The sequence below is a fragment of the Lithobates pipiens genome, unplaced genomic scaffold (assembly GCF_037356315.1).
Source record: "Lithobates pipiens isolate NorthernLeopardFrog02 unplaced genomic scaffold, aLitPip1_a1.2 Scaffold_19, whole genome shotgun sequence".
NCBI classification, from domain to species: Eukaryota; Metazoa; Chordata; class Amphibia; order Anura; family Ranidae; genus Lithobates; species Lithobates pipiens.
The window spans coordinates 246303171-246318942 of NW_027507764.1; the positions used below are offsets into that span (position 1 = coordinate 246303171).

The window sequence follows — 15772 nt, forward strand, 5'->3', positions numbered from 1 at the left end:
ATGACTAAAATTTAGTTTATTCGATTTTTCTTATAACAAAAATAAGAAAATATAATTTTTTCAAAATTTTCGCTCTTTCCATTTATATCGCAAAAAAAAAAAAAAAAATCGCAGAGGCAATCAAATACCATCAAAAGAAAGCTCTATTTGTGGGAAGAAAAGGAAGCAAATTTCGTTTGGGTGCAATATTGCATGACCGCGCAATTACCAGTTAAAGCAGCGCAGTGCGAAATTGGAAAAAGACCTCTGGTCCTTAAGGTGTTTATTGGTCCGGGGCTGAAGTGGTTAAATATTGCCCTTATTACAAAACAGATGGTAGACAAACTCCAATCATGGGAAACCCTCCCTTTCAACTTAATAGGAAGTATCGTCTTCAAAATGATTTTCCTCCCTAAATTCCTATATTGCTTTACAGCTGCTCGGGTTTATCTCCCTAAGAAGTTATTCCTGAAAATAGAGTCTATTGTGTCCTCTATCTGGCAAAACTCCCATCCGCGGATAGCCAAGGCATCTTTGCAGGCCACCCAAATTTATACAATTACTAAAATTGCCTCCCAACTTACCTACAGTGCCTTGCGAAAGTATTCGGCCCCCTTGAACTTTTCAACCTTTTGCCACATTTCAGGCTTCAAACAAAGATATAACATTTTTATTTTTTGTGAAGAATCACCAACAAGTGGGACAATTGTGAAGTGGAACGAAATCTATTGGATTTTTGAAACTTTTTTAACTAATAAAAAAATGAAAAGTGGGGCGTGCAAAATTATTCAGCCCCCTTGCGTTAATACTTTGTAGAGCCACCTTTTGCTGCGATTACAGCTGCAAGTCGCTTGGGGTATGTCTCTATTAGTTTTGCACATCGAGAGACTGAAATTCTTGCCCATTCTTCCTTGCAAAACAGCGTGAGCTCAGTGAGGTTGGATGGAGAGCGTTTGAACAGCAGTTTTCAGCTCTTTCCACAGATTCTCGATTGGATTCAGGTCTGGACTTTGACTTGGCCATTCTAACACCTGGATACATTTATTTGTGAACCATTCCTTTGTAGATTTTGCTGTATGTTTGGGATCATTGTCTTGTTGGAAGATAAATCTCCGTCCCAGTTTCAGGTCTTTTGCAGACTCCAACAGGTTTTCATCCAGAATGGTCCTGTATTTGGCTGCATCCATCTTATCCTCAATTTTAACCATCTTCCCTGTCCCTGCTGAAGAAAAGCAGGCCCAAACCATGATGCTGCCACCACCATGTTTGACAGTGGGGATGGTGTGTTGAGGGTGATGAGCTGTGTTGCTTTTACGCCAAACATAGTTTTGCATTGTGGGCAAAAAGTTTGATTTTGGTTTCATCTGACCAGAGCACCTTCTTCCACATGTTTGGTGTGTCTCTCAGGTGGCTTGTGGCAAACTTTAGGCGAGACTTTTTATGGATATCTTTGAGAAATGGCTTTCTTCTTGCCACTCTTCCATAAAGGCCAGATTTGTGCAGTGTACGACTGATTGTTGTCCTATGGACAGACTCTCCCACCTCAGCTGTAGTTCTCTGCAGTTCATCCAGAGTGATCATGGGCCTCTTGGCTGCATCTCTGATCAGTCTTGTCCTTGTCTGAGCTGAAAGTTTAGAGGGACGGCCAGGTCTTGGTAGATTTGCAGTGGTCCGATACTCCTTCCATTTCAAAATGATCGCTTGCACAGTGCTCTTTGGGATGTTTAAAGCTTGGGAAATCTTTTTGTATCCAAATCCGGCTTTAAACTTCTCCACAACAGTATTACGGACCTGCCTGGTGTGTTCCTTGGTCTTCATGATGCTCTCTGCGCTTTCAACAGAACCCTGAGACTATCACAGAGCAGGTGCATTTATACAGAGACTTGATTACACACAGGTGGATTCTATTTATCACCATCAGTCATTTAGGACAACATTGGATCATTCAGAGATCCTCGCTGAACTTCTGGAGTGAGTTTGCTGCACTGAAAGTAAAGGGGCCGAATAATTTTGCACGCACCACTTGTTTTTTATTTGCTAAAAAAGTTTAAATTATCTAATAGATTTAGTTCCACTTCACAATTGTGTCCCACTTGGTGATTCTTCACAAAAAATTAGAATTTTATATCTTTATGTTAGAAGCCTGAAATGTGGCAAAATGTTGAAAAGTTCAAGGGGGCCAAATACTTTCGCAAGGCACTGTATATTTATTATGTTAGGACCTAGGACACATTTTACTTCCTTGATTGCACCCTAGTGTTTAACCCCTTCCCTGCCATTTACACAGTAATCCGTGCATTTTCATAGCATTGATCGCTGTATAAATAACAATAGTTCCAAAATGTTGTCAAAAGCGTCCGATATGGCTGCCATAATGTCACAGTCATGATACAAATAGCAGACTCCTACCATTACTAATAAAAAATGAAAAAAAAAATTCTATAGATCTATCCCCTATTTTGTAAACGCTATAACTTTTGTGCAAACCAGTAAGCACTTATTGCGATTTTTTTTTACCAAATATGTAGAATACAAATCTGCCTAAGCTGAGAAAAAATATTTTTTTATATATTTATGGGGGATATTATAGCAAAAAGTAACAAAATTGTTTTTCAAAATTGTCGCTTTGTTTATAGCACAAAAAATAAAAACCAGAGGGGATCAAATACCGCCAAAAAGAAAGCTTGATTTGTGGGGAAAAAAAGAATGTCAATCTTGTTTGGGTGCATTGGCACATGACTGTGCAATTGTCAATTAAAGCAACGCAGTGCTGTATCACAAAAAGTGCTCTGGCCAGGAAGGGAGTAAATCCTTCCAGGGCTGAAGTGGTTAAAAATCTCCATAGACGATGTTTAGAAAAATTCTACAGGTTGCAGGTTTTGAGTTAGAAGGTCTAGGGCTAGAATTATTGCTCTCATGATCGCAGTGATACCTCACATGTGTGGTTTGACCATATGCAGGCACTGCTCACATATGTGTTCGCTTCTGCACACAAGCTTTTTTAATTTATTTTACCTTTTATTTTTTACACCATTCTTTAAAAAACAAATGGTATGCCCTGCAATGGTATGGAAACGGGTGGGGGCCATCTTCCCCTCACTCGTCTCCATACCTAACAGGGAGAAGGACTCGATCGCCTCCACCACTGCCGGCAGCTCTGGTAAGCGGCAGAGGGCACCGCAACACAGCAGGAGGGGGGCCCCTCTTCTGACGCCAATAAAAGTGATTTTGTGGAGAATCCGCCATAGAGACCACTTATCTGAAAGCAGACCGCCCGCTGAAGAGGATACCGTTGTTACGGTAGCTAGCTGCTGCTATAACAATATCGCTCTTCAAAGTACCAACGTATAATGATGGTGGGTGGTCCATAAGTGGTTAAAATGTGTGGTGTGACTAGGCATGGACTCCACCCTACTAGTTTCACCATAACTGACGTCATCAGGGGCGTGGAGTCCATGTCAACATACACGCTAATGAATCCAAGTCCAACGTGGTAAGAGTGCAGCTGATCAAAGTGCACTAATCATCTAACAATTACCAATTACTTATTTTATTCCCATGGTGTTTATCTTAATTAGGTGATTAGTGCACTGTGATCAGCTGTACTCTTCCCTCGGACTAAATATCGTGGTTATGTCAGTTATGATGAAACTAGTAGGGTGGAGTCCATGTCTAGTCACACCATGCTAATCTACCTTGTGAGCTGCAGATTGCTTTTTATCCAGGGTTTTTTACTCTATTGTTGGACTTGTTACATTGTATGATTTCAAATAGACCACTCAGTTTTTATACTATTTGGCAAACTTTCCTTTTTTACATTTTAATCGCACGCAAAAGAGATGGAATAACCGGCGCAGTTGATGTCATCACTCTGCATGTATCTGGTGGATCGATCCCTCATGCTGTATTGAACCCACACTTTGCTAGGCTCCTATAAGGTGCAGTCTAGCCATCTGGTAAGCATACATCCTTTTATCACGGTGGAAGGTGTACTTTGAATCATCAGCTTTTCATCCTTTTGAGACACCATTTACAAAAAGATTGTTTTCTTCACATTATTAATTCAAACACTTTTACACAATTATTTTTATTGTTATTCACATAGTGTGGCTGTTTTTGTTTTCTACTATAGTCATCTATCATGATCAGAATAAAACAGAGGTGGTAGTGCATCATCTAGAGAATGATGCTAGAAGGTATTGGTGGGAGTTAATATTTGGGCATTCCCGTAGGACCAACTGTATTTTAAATGATTTGATACATCCCATTGTAGTATTACCAACTTGAACCAATGACAAATCTGCAGCAATGATGAGTATGTGTTGTTGGACTCGACATTTATATAGGAAGGTCTTGCATTTATCTATGCAAGTTGAGGGACAAATTGACAGGTCTCTTCGTAAGAGTTAAGCGCTCGTACAAAGAGACCTTACACCTGTCCATGATTTTTTGTGTATTCTTATGCATCCTTAATTATTTATATGTTTCTGTGATATTGTAACTATGTATTTGTATAATACATTTGTTTACATATTTTCCTATGTATGTGAATATGGTAGTACCTATAAAGTCCCACATCTAGGGGGTTTCTCAATTTTTCTATCTTTCTGGGGATGTGGTACACCTTTATAGCAGATTTATTTCAGATAGCTCTGTTTCATTCAGTTTATACAAAGAAGGGTTATAGGAGGTTGGGAGTGGGATGCTTAATTTGGTGGGTCACATATATTTGTATATATTATGGTAATTGCTTGATTTTTGTGTTAGTTTGACATACATGTATTCAGTTAGTAATATTGGTGAGTAAGGCCCTCCTCGAGGTTCTACATCTGAAATCTGGTTGATACGTGGCTCTGGTTGTGTGTTGGTGAATGGTGAGTGAATGGACACCCCTTGCCTGTATTGCACCACATCGTGAAGACACCAGAAAGGAGATGATGGAAGGCAGTTTTATGTTTTATTTCCTAATATAAGATGTCTCTGAACTATGAAATCTAGTTACACCTAGCCTCCACACTGTTGGGACAGCATGAAATGCCATTACCCATCAGGGCTACGTAACTGAAGAATGCATATCAGAACCTTCATCTGGGAGTCATGCCCCCTGGTGAGGGGGTAAAGCTTGGCTTTAAACCACCCAGTGTACTGAAGATTGAAGGGCCTGATTACCATGCCTGCAAACAAAAGCTTCAAGGGTCAGCTCAGCTGCTGTTAAAAGGACTGATTTCCTGAGTTAACATAAAAAACTAGCTGTTACTGAAAGATGCCCCGGGTCAGAACCCGTGATTCATGGATAGGGATGAGCTTCGTGTTCGAGTCGAACATACGTTCGACTCGAACATCGGCTGTTTGTCCGTTCGGCGAAGTCTGAACATTTTGGTCCGTTCGCGCCAAATTCGTGTGGCGCTCACGGCCCACAATGCACTGCGATGGCGCAGTGCATTGCTGGCTCATGATTAGCCAAGCATGCACTGTGACCCCGCATGCTTGGCCAATCGCAGCGCCAGCAGCGAGGAGAGCCATGATTGGCCACAGGCAGGATGCCTGTGGCCAATCATAGCTCAGGCTGTGTAGTGCACGCCCCACACTATATAAGGCCGCCAGCGCGGCAGCCTTGTGTAGTGTGCTGGCGTCTGAAGCAGTGGGTGTTCTGTGTACCTTCAACACAGTACACACCGATCGTTTTCGGCCGATTTTCGATCTTGCTGTTGTGTAGTGGTTGTCTGCGTGCCCTGACCACAGTATACACCGCTATATTCACCTCACCTATATAGCTAGTGATCTATCTTTTATAATAGAGATTGCAGTCAGTAGTGTTAGGAGCTAGTGCGTGCTGTCTGTGTGCTCTGTACCCAGTACATACCGCTATATCCACCTACATAGCTGTTCTCTATTTGAGCCCACTTGCCATCTGCAGGAGTTATTGGAAGTTGTGTGTGCCTCCAGCACAGCATATACATCTGTATATACCCCTTTACCTCTGGTGTTCTATAATAAAGGCATCTGCAGGAGTTAGTGGGTGTTGTGTGCCTCTAGCACAATATACACTACCCAACTGCTTTTTTACCCAACTCCCTTCAGGCCATTACCATGTCTGGAAGGCCAGCAAGGAGAGGCAGACAGGCGCGAGCCGATAAAAGAGGGCAAGCAGGCTCTGTGTCTAGAGACAACAGTGCTGGTCGTGGACGCGGTGCATTGTCATCAGCACGTGGCCATGGGACACGCTTGTCCTTTTCGGCAGCTGGACATGTTGAGCCGCAACATGCCAACGACTTGGTAGAGTGGATGACCAAGCCCTCTTCATCCTCCTCATCCTCTCTCACCCAGTCTCAGGGTACTAGCAAAGCAGCTGCCAACGCATAGTCTTCCCTCCTCTCAATGTCATCATCAGTGACTCCTTCTCTAGACCCACCACGTCCTCCTGAGGAGTCTCCTGAACTCTGAGCACAGTGTTGGGTACATGCTCCAGGAGGATGCCCAGTGTTATGTGGGCTCTGATGATGACACTCAGCTAGAGGAAGGCAGTAGCGTGAGCGCAGAGAGAGGGGATGCTCAAGGACAGCAATCTGGCAGTCATGTTCCACAAGCAACAGCATACTGCCAGGTTTGCTACAGCGATGAAGAGGGAGGGGATGATGAGGGCACTGACTCCACATGGGTGCCTGGAAGGAGAGGAGGAGGAGGAGGAGGCACATTTCCAACGAGGCAGGATGCCCTCCGGGGGCCAGCTTAGGGGCAGCACACCGACTGAATCACACCGCAGAGCTCTGCCTGTGCAGGGCGCTGCCTCTGTGCGTTATTCTAAAAGTTCTTTGGTGTGGGCCTTTTTTGAGACGAGTGCATCAGATCGCACCGCTGCTATTTGCAACATATGTCTCAAGCTTATCTCACGTGGCCAAAACATCAGCCGCTTAGGCACCACATGCTTGACCAGACATATGTTGACCTGCCATGCAGCTCGTTGGCAAGCGTACCTCAAAGACCCACACCAATGAACAAAGCGGACCTCTCCTTGCTCCTCATCAGCTGGCATCTCCAACCCCACTAGACCTTCAGTCCTCTCTGAAACCTGCTCTGAGAGGAATGAAGGTGTAGAATTAGGTGTGTCACAGCCAAGTGCTTCCGGGAACTCTGCTAGCGGTACACCCACGTCCGATTATAGCAGGCAAATGTCCCTGCCCCAGCTGCTGGACCGGCGAAAGAAGTTCACTCCCAGCCATCCACATGCCCAGCGGTTGAATGCTAGCTTGGCTAAATTACTAGCACTTCAACTGCTACCTTTTCAGTTGGTAGACTCGGCCCCCTTCCGTGAGTTTGTACAATGTGCGGTTCCTCAGTGGCAGGTCCCCAAACGCCACTTTTTCTCACGGAAGGCGATTCCGGCTCTCTACCGGCATGTGGAAGGCAATGTCCTTGCCTCGCTGGACAGGGCGGTCAGTGGTAAGGTGCATATTACCGCTGACTCATGGTCCAGCAGGCATGGACAGGGACGTTACCTGTCTTTCACGGCCCATTGGGTCACTTTTCTGGCAGCTGGGAAGGATGCAGGACAAGGTGCAGTAGTGTTGGAGGTTGTTCCGCCACCACGCCTCCAAAAGGCTACTATTGGTTGTGACACACCTCTCTCCTCCACCCCCTCCTCTTCTTCCTCCATGGCCTCTTCCAGTGCTCTGTCCTCAGAATCAGCGGTGCTTCGTAGGCGTTCCAGGGGCTACGCAAGTACGCAGGCAAAACGATGCCATGCCGTGCTTGCGCTGGTTTGTTTGGGGGACAGGAGCCACACTGGGGCGGATGTTTTGTCAGCTCTGCAGGGGCAGGCCGAGAGGTGGTTGACGCCACGCCAGCTTAGGCCAGGAATGGTGGTTTGTGACAATGGCACCAACCTCCTCTCTGCCCTCCGACAGACAACTGACCCATGTGCCCTGTGTAGCTCACGTCCTTAACCTGGTGGTGCAGCGGTTCTTGGGCAGGTACCCCGGCTTACAGGATGTCCTGAAGCAGGCCAGGAAAGTCTGTGTGCATTTCCGCCGATCATTTAATGCCTGTGCTTGGCTGGCTGAGCTACAAAAGGAGTTGAACCTGCCCAAGAACCGCCTTATATGTGACATGCCCACCAGGTGGAACTCAACGTTGGCCATGCTGCAGTGGCTGCACATGCAGCAGAGGGCCATCAATGAGTACCTGTGCGACTACGGCACCAGGGCAGGGTCAGGGGAGCTTGGTTTTTTCTCACCACGCCAGTGGGGCATGATCAGGGATGCATGCACTGTCCTGTCACCGTTTGAGGAGGCCACAAGGATGGTGAGCAGTGACAGTGCATGCATCAGTGACACTGTACCTCTTGTCCACCTCTTGGAGCATACGCTGCGTGGAATAATGGACAGGGCACTTGAGGCAGAACAGAGGCAGGAAGAGGAGGACTTCCTTGCCTCGCAAGGCCCTCTTTATCCAGACAGTGTCCCTGGTGTGCCACCCATCACACAGGAAGAGGATGAGGAGGAGGAAGAGGAGGATGATTGTGTCAGCATGGAGGTGGAGGCTGGCACTCAGCATCAGCAGCAGCAGTCTTGTAGGGATGATTTACAGTCCCAAGAAACACGTGGACTTGTACGTGGCTGGGAGGAGGTAGCTGCGGATCATGTTGTCCTTAGTGACCCAGAGGACTCCGGACGGATTGCCTCAGCTAACCTACGCTGCATGGCCTCCCTGATCCTGCAAAGCCTGCGGAAGGATCCTCGTATTCTTCGGATCAAGGAGAGGGACCATTACTGGCTGGCCACTCTCCTTGATCCACGGTACAAGGGTAAGGTTGCCGACCTTATCTTGCCATCGCAGAGGGAGCAGAGGATGAGACATCTCCGGGAGGCCTTGCAGAAAGGTCTGTGCAACGCGTTCCCAGACTCCTGGTCCTGGACAACGTGTTGCTGAGGCATTGGTCAGAAGGAGCGGTGGAGAAGGTGGCCGTCTGACCGATGCTTTCAGACAATTTAGTCCGCAGCCCCAAGGTATGATCGGTTCCAGCACCCATCGCCAGCGTCTGATTTACATGGTGCAGGAATACCTAGGGGCAAGGTCAGACTTGGACACCTTTCCCACCGAAAATCCTCTGGCTTACTGGGTCTTGAGGATGGATCACTGGCCAGAGCTTGCACAGTATGCAATTGAGCTACTGGCCTGTCCTGCATCCAGCGTTCTTTCGGAACGCACCTTCAGTGCTGCTGGTGGCTTTGTTACCGATCACAGGGTGCGCCTGTCCACCGAATCAGTTGATCGACTGATCTTCATCAAGATGAATCAGTCTTGGATCACCCACAGCTACCAAGCACCTGAAGCTTATGTAACAGAATATTTTTTTTTGAAATATCACATCCCTTCAAGACTGCTGATGCTGAGTGACTGTCCTGTTATGTTGATTGTCTATCCTCTTCCTCATCCGCTGATATGTTGGAAGAACATTTCTGGTTCTGGTTGATGCCATCAGCACAATTTTTCTGCCCCTGTTTGACAGGGGCGTTTAAGTACAATTTTTGATGCAATGCTTTGCAGCAGGGCTAATTCCTGCAATAAAACTAGAGTATATGGCAGGGGTTGCAGTGTGGTGGCAACAGCACCAGTGCCTAAGGCCCAATTTTTCTGCTCCCGTTTAACAGGGACATGTAATTACAATTCTTGATATAATATTTCACAGGAGGGCCCCTTCCTGTGCCCACCCAGAGTAACGGTGAGGACTTATAGTGTTGTGGCACCAGCACCACAACCACTAAAGGTCAATTTTTCTACCACTGTTCAACAATGGCATGTAATTACAATTCTTGATATAATCGTTCACAGCAGGGCGCTCCAGTGCCCACCAACAGTCACTTTGAGGGCTTACAATGTTGTGGCAAAACCAACACCTTGTTCCGCCATTTCTGCAGAGCATATAGGGCAGGCCCCTACTTTCAAACATCCAATTTACAAACATCTCCTACTTGCAAACGGAAGCGAGATGAAAAAAGATGGACGACAAAACAAATTATACAGGGGTGATAACCCTTCCCTATGTTTTCCAAAAAGCTTAAAAATATTTTTTTTGACTGGAGCTACACTTTAAAAATGTACCAGTTGAAAATTACAAACAGATTCAACTTAACACAACAAACCTACACAGTCCCTGTCTTGTTGGCACCGCCTGTATACTGCTGTTCTGAGTATATAGGGCCTGGGGACCACACGCATTTCCTTTTTTTAATATGGGTACAGGGTTCCCCTTAATATGCATACAAGACCCAAATAGGCTGGTAAAGGGCAGGGAGGGCTACCCATGCCATTTTTCTCAATGATTTTCAACCATATTGCAGGAACCAGATATAACATTAAAACCGCAAGCAGTTTTAAATGGTGTTATTTCCGTTTAATGTCATTTTGTGCAGGGACTGTTCTAAACACGGGAAACACGTGGCACTTCACAGGCATACTACAGACACCCCCCAGGCACCATATTTAAAGGAATATTTCACTTTTTTTTTTCACTTTAATCGTCATTAAAATCAGTGCTCCCGCCAAAACGGCCATTTTTAAAAACATTTTGGGCATTGACCTATGTCCCCTGGGGCAGGAGCCAGGTCCCCAAACCCTTTTTAGGACAGTATCTTGCATATTAGCCGTTAAAATTAGCACTTTTAATTTTGAACGTTCGAGTCCCATAGACTTCAATGGGGTTCTAAAGTTCGTTCGAATTTGGGGTCCGTTCGAAAGTTCTGGTGCGAACCGAACCGAGGGGGGTGTTCGGCTCATCCCTATTAATGGACTATTTTCTGCCCCAAGTGGAGACTATAGCATGCTTCCTGAAAGATAGACTAGAGAAGAATATACTTACTGGTGATTAGGAAGGTTGACCTCAAAGATTTTTATTGGATACAGATGGCTAGATATGGGGATTTTATGTGGGTGGTGTCTAGGTGGGCTTTAAAAGTACTGACTGGCTGGAGTTACTCTTTTTCCATTGAGTTCAGCCAAGACAGCATCTCGAGGAGGACCTTATGTAAAGTATAATTTATGTTCTTTTGTTTTATATGCTCTGTATTTTCCTTTAGTGTTTTTAGGTTAGCATTCCTACTTTCTTGGGAAATAAATGAGACCCTTGCTTTGTTAAAGCAGTGTATGTTAATAGCTAACCTTGTTATTGTACCATCATTAACATTATCAGAGCTTTGATAGACTATCCAATTATAGGAATAGGCAGGTTAATACATATTTATAATAGGTGGAATCCAAAACCACCCAATATTTATTTCACCATTCTAAAAACGTAAAAAAAAAAAAAAGTTTTATATAATGCATCATCTGTTAGTGGTGATTTATTCTTCCAAAGCAAAATGTCAGGAGCCATAAACAAGACAGACAGAAAACAGTTAAAAAATGACACCTTTAAAATGACATAGCAAAACAGTTAAGAAATGTAGTCAAAAACAGGAGCCAGGGTATGGAAGCCAGAGCAGGTATTGAGCCAAGCCGGGATTAGGAAGCCAGGAGTCAGCAACGTGAAGAGCAAAATCAGGAAGAGGTTACAGAAGAGAAGTCAGCCAGTCCGAGTCATAACAGGAGCAGAAGAAGGAACACACTGGAGGTATTGACCAAGCAAGGGCATGTAGGGAATGAGAAAACCTGTTTAAATAGCCAAAAAGGGCTGGCGGTAAACTGGACTAATGAGGCAGGTATTAGTAACCAGGTGAGGCCAGCTGACTAGTCTCCAGTGTTTCGCCACATCGCTCAGCTAATGTGACCCCAGTGTTGATAGAGCAAGGTAGAGGAGGGGCACAAGGATGCTGTGCAGGTGCCTGACAGCCTTCTCATCAACTGATGACATTTTTTGTTAGGATACCGGCAGCTAGAAGGTTGTGATGGGGCACAATGAAAACCTGTGGCTTTGTGTAACAAATACATACTTGATCCACCCACTGGCTTGTAAACTATTTTTAGGCATTTTGCCAAGGCATCCTGGTTGAAAAAGGCAGCTATAGAATACGCAAATAACATCCAAGTTGCACTACAAAATTACACTGAAAAATAAATCCAAAATCCAATAGCAGCAGTGTGAAAATAGCCTTATTAACACAATGTTTGTATCCTGTGTGTCACAGCAATTAATGTCAGGGGCAAAGTTCATCCAAACCTTGGAAATCGCACACGTGATACTCCTAATCTTGTTTTTAAGTTGTATTTTGCCACTTATTTTGAAAAATTTGTACAGTAAATAAAATGTATTTTCATAAGTTCTCATTTAACAAGTTATTTCTCACTCACTGTACCTAAATCTATACCCCAAAACATTTCTATTCCTCGTGTATGGGGATGCCACAAGTGAGTTTTTTTTGCTGCCTAGATGCATAACGGAGCCCAAAATCCATGGAGAACCTTCAGGCAATCAAGGGGCATACATTTTGCATCTTATTTCCTGACTACCCATCACATTTTTTAAATAGGAACTGCAGTCTGCTCACATAATTTGTAATAAAAAACATTTTCCATTCTGAAGCTTCCCTTTAACCACTTTGCATATTTTATTATATATACTGTGATTCTGTACTTGCCAAATATGCTACAGAAAGCTCTCCACTGAGTCGGCTGCAACCATTTTAACTGTGGGCAGCTGAAGCTGCTGCCTGTTCACTTCCTGGAGTTACACAGAGACACACATCCAGTGCTGCAGCTCTCATTGGCACTCTTATAACTCATCCTCCCTTCCCTACCTGGCAAACTAACGAGAGAGTTCTGCCTGATGTCATAAGCCTAGGCTTTGTACCAGACAAGAAACAAGAAGTGGGCTGTTTAAGGTATTTACTGGCAGAAAAAATGTTTTACTATCTAAAGTTAAAGGGCAATAGATGTAAAGATGAAAAAAAAAAAAAAAAAAAAAATTACTGAAGGTTCGCTTTAACCACTTCCTGACCAGCGCACGACGATGTACGTCGACAGAATGGCACGGGCAGGCATATTGGCCTACATGTACGTCCAATCTTCAATAACGCCCTGCCATCGGGAGTGCGCCGCCGGCGGCCGCGCGCTCCTGCGCTGGTCGGGACCCCCGTGAGTCCGGTCGCGGGACCCGCGGACTCGTTTGCCGCGGGCATACCAGCGATTGTCTCACGGGACGACTGAATGGAGGAAATGCAGTGTAAACAGCATTTCTCCATTCTGCCTAGCAACTAGTGATGCTGATCTCTGCTCCATGTGATTGGAGCAGAGATCAGTGTTCACTAAATGAAAGCCCAACCCCCCCACAGTTAGTAACACACCCCTAGGAACACTTAACCCCTACACTGCCACCCACTGGTTAACCCTTTCACTGCCAGTGTCATTTACACAGGAATCACTGCATTTATATAGCAGTGATTACTGTATAAATGACAATGGTCCCAAAAATGTGTCAAAAATGTCCGATGGGTCCCCCACAATGTCGCAGTCACAATAAAAATCGCTGATCGCAGCCATTACTAGTAAAAAAAAAAAAAAAAAAAATTAATAAAAATGCTATAAAACTATCCCTATTTTGTAAACGCTATAACTTTTGCGCAAACCAATCAATAATCGCTTATTGCGATTTTTTTACCAAAAAAATGTAGAAGAATACGTATCGGCCTAAACTGAGGGAAAACATTTTTTTATATATTTTTGGGGGATATTTATTATAACAAAAAGTAAATAATGCGTTTTTTTCAAAATTGTCGCTCTATTTTTGTTTATAGCGTAAAAAATAAAAACCGCAGGGGTGATCAAATACCACCAAAAGAAAGCTCTATTTGTGGGAAACAAAGGACGTCAATTTTGTTTGAGAGCCACGTCGCATGACCGCGCAATTGTCAGTTAAAGCGACGCAGTGCCCAATCGCAAAAAGTGGTCTGGTCTTTGACCAGCACAATGGTCCGGTCTGAAAGTGGTTAAGGACCTAAAGTGCTAGAACAGGGAAACGGTTATAGTTAGTTTAACTGAAAAAAAAAAAAAAAAAGACAAGGCTATTGAGTTCAACCAATGACTGCAAGGTAATTTTTAAGCGGTATGACGAGTGCTTTGACAATATCAATTTTAGCCATAAGCTTTTCTAAAACTGAAAAGAATGAAATTTTATTTTTTATAAAAAAGAAAGCTCACACACACAGCATCGACATAATTACAAATAAACCCCAAGGGCTTGTTCACAATAGATTTGTAACGATTTGAATATGGATTGTATTACCTCCAAATTGCCCACTTTAACCCACAGGAGCACTCACTAGTGTGCTGCATTCAGAAGAAAATAGCGCCTGCCAAAAGCACCAGGGGGTATAATTTCAGCTGCAGTGCAAATCACCACATCATGTGTACACCAGTGGCCACTGCCTCTGCAGCCAAAAAGGGATATCAGTTGTGGTCTCTGAAAGCATGGCTCAACCATAGGATTTTCATGTCCCTTAACATCTAGCGTGAATGAGCCCCAGAACACATTCTGCTACTTTTGAGTATGGGGATACCTCGTGTGAGACTTTTAATGTTTGACTGGTTATGTACCATTATCGCAAAATTCAGTCAATATTGTATCAAAAAAGGTATAGGTATACTGTAATGCATGCTTCAGTAGAAGTGATCAGGGAATATTGGTTAATGCAGTGTCACCTAATACAGTCCCATTCCTATAAAGGCAAGCAAGCCTAGCTTACAAAAATGTGGTTCCAAGTGCACAGCTGTCCTCACGGGATGACTGACTAGTATCCTACAGGAACAAAGTCAGTTGGATCTGCAAACGGGTTAATTAAATTGGTGACATGGTCAAAAAACAGTCAAAGGATCAATCAAGACAGCAGACAGTAACTGTCAATCACTAGACCAGGGTCATTACAGGTGGCAAGCAGAGGCAAAGTAATGCACTAGTTGTGAAGGTGATCATGACGCTGTTGCTGGCTGCACTACTTTATTTCACAGGCGGTGATCAGGAACACAGATTCTGGCTTGCACTGGTCTAATGACATTATACAGGTGTAGTGGCAATCAGAACATTTGTGTTTACTTTACACTGACTTGGCAACACTGGAACTGGTTTGGCAGTGATAAGCAACACTGTTGCTGGCTTAGAGAAGTTTGCCTTTGGGAACATGTTACATCCGATTTCAGCAGCCACTGCCCCAATCCCCCCATAACAGCAGATCTTCTCCTCGTACTAGCTGCCACGGTTTTAAAAAAGCAGCTCATCCCACAAAGCTGCATCAGACACACAGATATGTGTAACTCAAAAGAAATGCAATCCCTTGGTGGCTGTCAGCTTCTAGTTCTCAACTACCACAAGGCTGTGGAAGTTCATTGAGTCTTCCTGCCAGAGTATCAGCAAGCAACAAGCTCCTATAGAAGAAGTGTTCAGTGCGCAAAACATGTTGAGCTGCATGAGTCTGAACGACATTTCCAATCCCTATATCAGGGGTCTCAAACTGGCGGCCCTCCAGCTGTTGCAAAACAATTCCCATCATGCCTCTGCCTGTGGGAATCATGCTTGTAACTGTCAGCCTTGCAATGCCTCATTGGACTTGTAGTTTTGCAACAGCTGGAGGGCCACCAGTTTGAGGCCCCTGCCCTATATCATTCACAAGATTTCTTGTCAACCATGTTTAGGGCAGATTTTTCTATGTTTGCACCGGTGTGACTAACAAAATCGGGGACACCGACTCGCTGCTCTGCTAACAAAGCCAATTATTGGGGAAACAGTTTGCTCTCACGCCTGAGAGAGGAAACTGGACTGGATGCAACTTTGCAGCCTTTGTTTACAAATGTGATCGTTGTGATTGAT

General features: G+C 44.4%; 1 protein-coding gene across 1 annotated transcript in view; it reads right to left on the reverse strand.

Annotated features, from left to right (window-relative positions):
- TENT4A (terminal nucleotidyltransferase 4A) overlaps positions 1–15772 on the reverse strand; it is a 686787-nt gene that overhangs the window by 455043 nt on the left and 215972 nt on the right. The window lies entirely within an intron of this gene.